Here is a 7,892-nt window from a genome sequence, read left to right as displayed (position 1 = left end):
ATCAGCAGTGTGAAAACAAACTAGTACACTCCTCTTCCCCCCACAAACAACCGGAGTCGGGGGAGCAGACACATTTACCTTCCTCTTTTGCCCTGAGTGGGATTATCCTATAAATTGTGTCCTTCCACTTCCAATGTTACATCTTCCTCTCTCCATCCCTGAAACTGGAGAGATGGACTTACTTGGGAAAGAGAGGTACCAGCCTCCTGAAAAGGAACTGTGAAGATAGAGATAATTAAAAATAATGCTCTAGTTATAAATGTGTCTTAGCTAATGGTGGACTTAAAGTATTATTTTTCATGAGTCATTGCAATCAATTACCTTGATTCTGAAAATATATGGAAACTGGTGAAAATGGTCATTATTTTAAAACTTTCAGAAAAATAGGGCTTTATGATTTTAATTACAAAATGTTAATGTTGGTATGATTTATGGCATCTAAGTTGTAGGATGTTAAAATTATAGGAAAGAACTAATATTTATTGAATATAAATAATATAATTTTATATTTATATTTATTTATAATAATATAAATAAATCTTGATACCTCTAGATAGTTTATATATTATCTCATTTAATACTCATAAGAAACTTACAATCAAACTTTTCATACAAATTTATATGTTAGCATCTGTAAAATTTTTAAATAATTCCCTAATGAGGCAACTAGTAAGGAAACAAATGAGCAGGCTCAAAGAATATTTTAGGAACAAGGATTTAAAAAGACAGAAAAGGAATCCCTAAGTACAATTGCTAGGTTAGAGACACAATTAATTAACTTTCTATATCTTATTAATTTCAGAGGTTAACATTTAAGTTTTCTGGGTTGGAATCACCTATGCTTTTATTGATTGTGGCTTATTAGTGCAAAATTTGGTGAGAAGAAACTTACATTTTTAGCAGTGTTATCAGAAAATGCTCCAACATAATACAAAAAGTAAAAAGCTCACCATTTTGCTGGTTTTGAGTTTGAAATAATATTTTATTTCAGACTATCCTATGAGTTGGTTAATGATCTCCTTAATTTGTCAGTAAGGAAACAAGCTCAATAAAGACAACTTGATTAAGGACACACAGTTAGCTCCTGTTGTGAGATAATTTATGGATCTCCAGCCTTTCTGTTTGTCTTTAGGAAGAATGTGTTGTTCTGGACCATCTTTTCAGACATCTCTTTGTAGTAAAGTGCCTTGGGTTCAGAGATAATGTCTCCCTCTAGAGCAAACACTGGGCACTTTGTTTGCTGCCTATTATAAAAGATGGGGGGGTTCCTAAACTCAGGGTTCCTCTCCTGCAACTGAACCCACTGCATCAGCAGGTATTTCCTGACCCTTGTGTTGTCCTGGAGGAACTGGGAGTCAAGGAAAGAAACAAGAAAGTGATAATACTGTGGCTACTGCTATTGCAGTGGGTAAAATGCCCTTTTCTCTGGCCCAGGAGTCTTGTGTCTTCTGCCTGCATCCTTGAAATTACAGCAGGTTAACTTGTTAGCTTGTATGTAGGGTAAAATTTTGGACTCTTCACAGTTCCTGATATCTTTCAGGAATTCTGGGCCTGCTGTTTTCTCCTTATGACACAAAATTGCCCATTCTTTCAGGATGGGCTACTAATTACCATGCCTCTGCAAACTGTCCCTTTTCCCAACTACATCACTGGCTTCCCTTTAGGAGAAAAATGATATAATATCTAAAGATCTTAAAAACTGGTAATACTTATTGCACGGTTTTGGTGATTTTAGTAATTTTTAAGCAAGAATGCATAAAGAGAATGCTTTCTTCTAACTGGAATATGCAGGAGGGAAGAAAAAAAGGAGGAAAGCCTTATTTTAGCAAAGGATCTGTAAATCTCCCTAAGTCTTGTAAATTATATTGCATAGGTGTTAGAATAAAAACAAGATATTGTTGGTATCTAGTCCTTACCCTCCTAGTCCCAGTGATTTTTCTAACACATCAGTTGAAGTACCTTATAGCCATAATGAAACCTTTTGTTGGCTCCCCTCCACTTCTGGATAAAATCCAAACTTTTTGCTTAGCATACAAGGTTCTTGGGGATCTGCCATCTTCTTCACTTATCTTTCCCTGATTCACATCTAGACTCACCACGCTGAACCACAGACTGTTCCTTAGACCTCCTGAGCCCCTTTATCACTCTGTGCTTTTTGTGTAGATGCTCCTTCCTCTTCTTTAACTGGCCTGTTTCTTACTTACCTTTTAGACAAACTCTTGGAAGGCTTCACTGGGTGTGGGTCCCTCCTCTCTGACCCCATTGAGTCCAGCAGTAACTTCCACAATAGCTCCTGCTTTGCCATCAAGTTGCTGAATTGCAGCATTTCCCAACTTGAGTTTTCCAAAAGGTGGTTCAGTGTTAAATTCGGTAATGGTGTCTAGAGAGCAGTAAGATAATTATTTAATGTGTCACATAGTAAAATAATTAAACCCTTTCTTCTCTTTCAAATAGACTCACTGGAGAGTCTCCAAATGTAGATTGTTGATCATGAGAGGCAGATATTGAAGATCTGGAAACCATGACCTGGAGTCAGTAATGCCAGTGGTTTTTTAATTCAGCTGAGCTGCGTGGTGGTAAATGACCATTATACAGCTTAGGCTCGTGTGTGTGCTTTTGAATTATAGGTCATATATTGATTAATTTAAATCTATAATAAGCTTGATGAATTCTGTGAAATACAAGGAAACCTGGTTTTGTAATCCAATAAATTAATAGGGACATAGAAATGATGCTAAGTCTCTAAATTCACCTCAATATGAACTTCACAAGAGCCATTAGTCACATGATCAAATGTCTTATGTTGACCTTCAAGATAAAACCAATGCTTCAAAACCCAATATAAAAAGAAGGCATATTGATGATTATTTCCAATTTGAATTTTTATTTTTTAGGGATTAAGACTTTCCCCTCACAAGCTGTTGCTTACAGAAATGCACTTGCAAATAAGAATCTGAAACCTGTTTTTTTTTAAAAGTACAGAATGCAAAAATACCAAATATCAGATGCTGCAAACAATTTTTGCTTTTTAAAATAGTGCTTAATGTGTATTTAAATTTTAATTTACATTTTAATATATATTTAATCCCCAAACCAAACATGTCATAATTAAATTCGTGTGTTGACAGATTATGCTTTTTCTTATAAAATTTAAAATAAAATGAAACAATCGTGACATGTGTTAAATGGAAAACAAGTCAAAATTTATCTGTACTTGGCTTGAATATTACGAACACTCTTTCCCCAGATGTCCATATGATTCACAGAATCATTTACTTCAGATCTGTATATAAAAGTCACATTTTCAAGGAGGTCCTTCCTGGCCACTCAGTTTTATTGATTGATTGATTGAGACAGGGCCTTGCTTTCTTGCCCAGGCTGGAGTATGGTGGCACGATCTCAGCTCACTGCAACCTCTGCCTCCTGGGTTCAAGCGATTCTCCTGCCTCAGCCTCCCCCGTAGCTGGGACTACAGGCATGCATCACCATGCCTGGCTAATTCTTGTATTTTTAGTAGAGATGGGGTTTCACCATGTTGCCCAGGCTGGTCTCAAACTCCTGACCTTAGGTGATCTGCCCACCTTGGCCTCTGAAAGTGCTGGGACTACAGGCATGAGCCACTGCACCCAGCCACATTCAGTTTTAAACTGGAACACATTACCTAACACCCCTTTGCCCCATCTTCCTTCCATGGTATAGTTTCTCCTTAATATAACTTTTCACTCTCTTACATACTATAGATATTTCCAAAAAATTATATTTATTATCACTAGAATGTAAGATCCATGAGGGCATGGATCCTGGTCTACCATATGCACTATTATATTCACAGTGTCTATGACAGTGCCTGGCTCTTAGCAGGTATTCAATAAATAATTTTGAAAAAAATTACAATCTTACAATAAATTTTTTTAATGTACTGGTCTAGAGGAAAACATTTTCTACTTAGGTACTTTTATATATCGTATGCCATTTTAAACATTTTTTTACATGTTAACATTTTTACAGGGCTTTGCAATGTTATGTATTACTTTCATAGTATATCAAATGGAAAAAAATGCTAGGAAAAGGGCTGCATTGTGATTTTGTTTGTTTTTTTTTTTTTTTTTTTTTTTTTTTGAGACGGAGTCTCGCTCTGTCGCCCAGGCTGGAGTGCAGTGGCGCAATCTCGGCTCACTGCAAGCTCCGCCTCCCGGGTTCATGCCATTCTCCTGCCTCAGCCTCTCCGAGTAGCTGGGACTACAGGCGCCCGCCACCACGCCCGGCTAATTTTTTGTATTTTTAGTAGAGACGGGGTTTCACCATGGTCTCGATCTCCCGACCTCGTGATCCGCCCGCCTCGGCCTCCCAAAGTGCTGGGATTACAAGCGTGAGCCACCGCGCCCGGCCTGCATTGTGATTTTGATTCTGTGTAACTAGACTGTGAGTTTCTGTGGTCAATGATGTTTTCAAATTTTTTTTTCTTTCTCTTGTGTGCTAGAACGTAGCATATAGCTGGTGCTCAAAAATAGTTTGATTGAAAAAATAAAGTTTAAATAAAGTTTCAGAGGGAGACCAACACAAGTCAGAGTGAAAATGAAGTCTTGGGACGCACAGATGCAATCATTCCATAACACATTGACTGTAAGTCTCATATCTTGCATGTAACCATCTCTTTGTCTACAGACCATTCATCTATCGCTTCCCCAGGCTCCTCTTGCCTCTTTCCCATTCACTTCAACACTACAGTCCCAATGTCACTTAGTGAGATGGTTGTGGGAAGATTGGCCTGTTACAGACAGTAGAAGCTACTGCATTGGTAGGAGGTAGGAGTTGGTGGTTAGTGGAGGTATTAAGACAGCTGGGGTAGATGAGAACAGAAATAAAAAGGAAATTGAACAGAAATGGAATGGAAAGTGATAAGAAATGGTTCTTTTTTGGATAGGGAAATTATATAACTTGTAATGATCTCAGAGTGAACAGAGGAAAATGATTGTAATTGTCTTGAGTCCATAGCAGTTATACTGTTTGAGGGTTAGGTCATGAGTCACTGTACCATTTGCATCTCTTTTAGCTACCCAGGATATAACTCATATTATGCTTGAATAAAGGAAAAGACTGCGGTGCTCTCATATCTTTCTGAGAACACCTATGGTATAGAGGTTAAGAACACTTACATCATGGGTCATGAGGTTTGGGCTTGAAAAGGAAAATGAAAAGTCTTGGGGGCCAGTGACTGTTTCACCTTTAGACATCGGGCAGGTCAAGACTTTGTGTCTTGGAACTGGTTTTGTACCTCCAACCTCTTCCAACATTCCCACTGCAGAGCTGTAGTACAGGTTCTATTCGAATTTGAAGAATACAATTTTGAGATTCCAGCACAAAAATAGTGAATTATAGACGATCATCATACTATTTATTTTCTTAGCCAACCTGTTTTTCACAAGATTTCTTCCATACCCTTTACTATACATTTGTTTCCGCCCCAACTGGACATGCCGAAAATACAAGGGCATGCATCCTAATTTTTGTTTTTTAAATCTTCAGTGCTGGCTACCTTCTTTGTATAAATAACTTGCATGCACAATGCTTTTTCTCCAGATTCTCAAGGAGCATTGTGAGGGGGTAATTAAAGCAGTCTGTTTCTCCAGCACGTTCTGTCTGTTTTTTCTTTTCATTATTAGATGTGATGACACATTTGCCTGTGTGGCTTCCCACAGATGGCAGAGAAATTTTGTGATCAAATGGTAAGAGTAAACCAACTGTCATCTCAGATCACAGCTTCTATGTTGTTCCCCCTGTGCAGGAGTCTCACTTTAATAAAATGCTTGCTTCTTTTAAAGTGGTATTACCTGCTACGCAAAAGATTGTAGAATTAAACGGAAAACTTCACAAGAACAACCAAAAATATAAATTGCTAGCTAGTTTTATATCCTGTGTTTTGAATCTGATACAAAAGAGAATTAATTAATCCCTGCACAGAAAAGCTAATGATTAAAATAATTTAACTCCATGATTTTGTTTGTAAGAAGGGCAGAAATAAAAGAGTTTGGGTTTTTCTTGAATCTTTGTGAATTGATAAGGAAATACTGTGAATTATCTTTTGTAGCCTTTATGTTTGGTTCTAAATTTATCTGTATTATTCATAGGCACAAATACCTATACCCTTAAGACAATTTTTTTTTGTCTGCAAAAAATCTAAATAGAAAAAGAGATCTCCAGCAGATGAAGAACTTTATTAAAGTGGCAATTTTAGTATGTATTAAATAAGGCTTAAAAATTAGCTTTCACCTTCAGAGGTAAAGACAGGGAGGATTCCATATGTATCATTTGGAATATAAGAAATATGGTGGAAACTCACTGCTGCATCTTTGTTGATGTTTTTCTTTTGTGTTGGGGCCAAAGGGGTAAGTGAAACAGGAGACATCAAAGACCTGATTTAGCAGGACAGCCTTGGGAAATAGATTGGGTTGGAACAGTAATGTGGAAAAAGTAGAAGGCAAATGCTGACTGTCTGAGTGGGGAAGAGAAGGGCTCTGGAGCTGGGGAGGCTGGGGGAAGTCATCCAAAGCTGGGAGGGGACCCACAGGTGTTCACATCCATGTCTATGGTGGCTGCTGTGAAGTAAGTGAAGCTCAGGAGAAGCCTGGAAGGATTGAGATCATGAAGCATGAGACTGAGAATTATATCAAACAGTCATGAGTAACATTTGAAGTTGAGAATAGTGGAGTCAGTTGTTGAAATAAAGGTCATATTTACACTGTATGCTGGGATTCACCAAATCACATCTGCAATCTCCAACAATTCCTTTAATTCCTCCGAGTCTCAGTTCCTGTATATGTAAGCCAAAGGGTTGCGTTAGATAGGCTATCAGATAACTCCAGCAATCCAGCTCCAGAAATTATTATTGAACCTCGATTGTATATTTGTTTTAATCTTCCTATCTCATCTGTTATGAGCAATCATAACAACTGAGAAAGATTTGATATGATGATTGGGTTAAGATAATAGCTATTCATTTTTAAATCGAATGAGAGTTTCAGCCCTTAGGTTGAACAATGGTGGGGCCCTTGGACAGCTAGAGTTGAAAAATAAGTGTAGTGGTTATCCATTCTCTTGAGTTTAGAATAGTCCAGGTTCACATCTTAACTGTATACTATCCTGTGATATTGAGAAACTAACCTCTCTAACCTTTACTTTTCTCACCTATAAATAGAAGAAATCTCATTACCTGGATCATGAGGTTATTATGAAGATTAAATGCAGGAACGTAAGCCTGGTTCATAATAAATATTCATTATTTCAATGAATTCTTAGAGTAGAATATCCCTTGAATTTGTATTTTTCATTATATATTTGAATTTAGATTTTGTATTTGTTTTAATCTTTCCACAAAATTTACTTTAAGCACTGATTTTACTAAGAGCAATCTGCTATGACGGTTAGGTAAAAATATCCTTATGCAAAGGCAGTGGTCCACTGTGTTTAGTTCATGTGGCCTAGTCACAGCACTTAACCTGACTCAATCTGTTTCTTGCCTTAGCTTCACTATGTTTAAGATACAAGCAGTCACTTAACATTTCCAAACCATTTATTGCCTATTTATAACAAACATCCTGGCTGTTTTGTTGGTGTTAGCGTAAAATACCTAACTATTTCCGTGAACTACAACTTCTGTGAAAGAGACACTTTTAAATAATTAAGCACTAACTGTGAGAGAAAGATATAGAATCTCGCTCTATCGCCCAGGCTGGAGTGCAGCGGTGTGATTTGGCTCACTGCAACCTCTGCCTCCTGGGTTTAAGCGATTCTTGTGTGTCAGCCTTCTGAGTAGCTGGGACCACAGGCGCATGCCACCACACCTGGGTAATTATTGTATTTTTATTAGAGACAGGGTCTCGCCACATTGGCCA

Source organism: Hylobates moloch, unplaced genomic scaffold, assembly GCF_009828535.3.
Source record: "Hylobates moloch isolate HMO894 unplaced genomic scaffold, HMol_V3 SCAFFOLD_2, whole genome shotgun sequence".
NCBI classification, from domain to species: Eukaryota; Metazoa; Chordata; class Mammalia; order Primates; family Hylobatidae; genus Hylobates; species Hylobates moloch.
Note: the sequence above shows the minus strand (reverse complement) of the source record.